Raw genomic sequence first — 2,000 nt, 5'->3', positions numbered from 1 at the left:
ACAATTGCAACATTTAAGAGGCATTTGGATGGGTATATGAATAGGAAGGGTTTGGAGGGATATGGGCCGGGTGCTGGCAAGTGGGACTAGATTGGGTTAGGATATCTGGTCGGCATGGACGGGTTGTACTGAAGGGTCTGTTTCCATGCTGTACACCTCTATGACTCTATGACTCTAAGTAACCAAACTGTCGAGGGGTTCCCCCTCACCAACTCCAGTTTGGAACATAAAAACTTCAGAAATTGGAGTGGAAGGAGTCCATTTAGTCACTTGTGCCTGTTAGTTAGAGATCATCAAGTTAGATCTTGGTCACCATCAACATCATTTCCCTGCGCTATCCCCATAGGCCCCGAGATTGTTATTATCCAGAAGTCTATCAATCTCTCAACATCCTGAACATACCAATGGCTTGCAGGGCCAGAGGATTTCAGAGGTTGTACACTGCCTGAATGAAGAGGTTCCTCCTCATCTCACAGCAGACTGGCCTACACCAGAGCATGGGTCTGTGCATTCTGAGGCTGCTTCTAGAACATTCCCTCTCTTCCCGCCAAATCCAAGGGTGAACCTTCCTGTAAGAATGTAGTGTGCTTAAATGAGATCACCTCATTCATCAAAACCTCAGGGAAGATAGGGCCCATCTTCTTCAATCTTTCCTCAGAGGATGATTCCTCCATCCCAGAATTCAGTCTGGTGAATGCCCAATGCCCTCTCTCCATGGTAAGTTTATCCTTCCTTTGATAAGGGACATTAAATTGCACACAATACCCCTGGTGCAGTCTTACCAAAGCCCCGTACAACTGCAGAAAGACATGTTGACTCCCCTACAATAACGGCCAAAGTATTGTGTGCCTTTGTGACCTCAATACCAACCTTCAATGACTCATGAACAAGAGCACCCTGGTCCTTTGGTACCTCAACAGTTTCCAATTGGTTTTTATTTGTTCAGGGGAGCAGGGCATTGCTGACTACACAGCATTTATTGCCCAAAGAGCATTTAAAAGTCAAACACATTGCTGTGTGTCTGGAGTCACATGTAGGCCAGACCAGGGAAGGACATTAGTGACCCAGATGATTCATGGTCATCATTACACTCACAATTCCAGACATTTATGGAATATCTGCTGTCGTGGGATTCGATCCTGGGTCCCCAGAGCTTTACTCTGGATTAACAGTCCAGTGATAATACCACTCGGCCATTGCCTCCATCCATCGTAATCTCTCACCAGTTAAGAAATACTCTGCGTTATCTTCCCTTCTCCACGAAAGTTCCTAACCTGACACTCATCCACGTTATATTCCCTCTGCCATACTCTTACTCACTCACCTGGTCTGTCTGAATCACCTTGAAACCTCGCTGCATCTTCCCTCATGACTCATTCTGACCAATTTGGTGCCACCTGCAAACTTGACCTTTGATCCTCATGTCCAAATCGATTGTGAGTAGTTAATTCTTGTGATAGGTAGCCAGCTTGCCAACCTGAAAATAAGTTGCTTATTCCCATTGATTATTACCGATCCACATACCTGCTGTCAGTGTCTATCTCCCTGTCCCTCTGCTCTCCTTTTGATGGCTAACTTTCTGTGAGGGACCTTTCTGAAAACCTTCTGAAAACCCACATCCCTGTTTATCTAGTCGACAAGTTACATTCTCAAAACGCTCTAATAGGTTTGTCAAACATGATTTCTCTTTTCGAAGGATGAGAGGAGATCTGATTGAGACGTATAAGATTATTAACAGATTGGACACTCTGGAGGCAGGAAGCATGTTTCCGCTGATGGGTGAGTCCAGAGGACATGGTTTAAAAATAAGGGGTATGCCACTTAGAACAGAGCTGAGGAGAAACCTCTTCACCCAGAGAGTGGTGGGTGTTTGGAATGCTCTGCCCCAGAAGGCTATGAAGGCCAAGTCTCTGGATACTTTCAAGAAAGAGATGGATAGAGCTCTTAGAGATAGTGGAATCAAGGGTTATGGGGGAAAAGGCAGTGGAATCAAGGGTTAC

This window comes from Chiloscyllium plagiosum, chromosome 7, assembly GCF_004010195.1.
Source record: "Chiloscyllium plagiosum isolate BGI_BamShark_2017 chromosome 7, ASM401019v2, whole genome shotgun sequence".
Lineage (NCBI taxonomy): Eukaryota > Metazoa > Chordata > Chondrichthyes > Orectolobiformes > Hemiscylliidae > Chiloscyllium > Chiloscyllium plagiosum.
Note: the sequence above shows the minus strand (reverse complement) of the source record.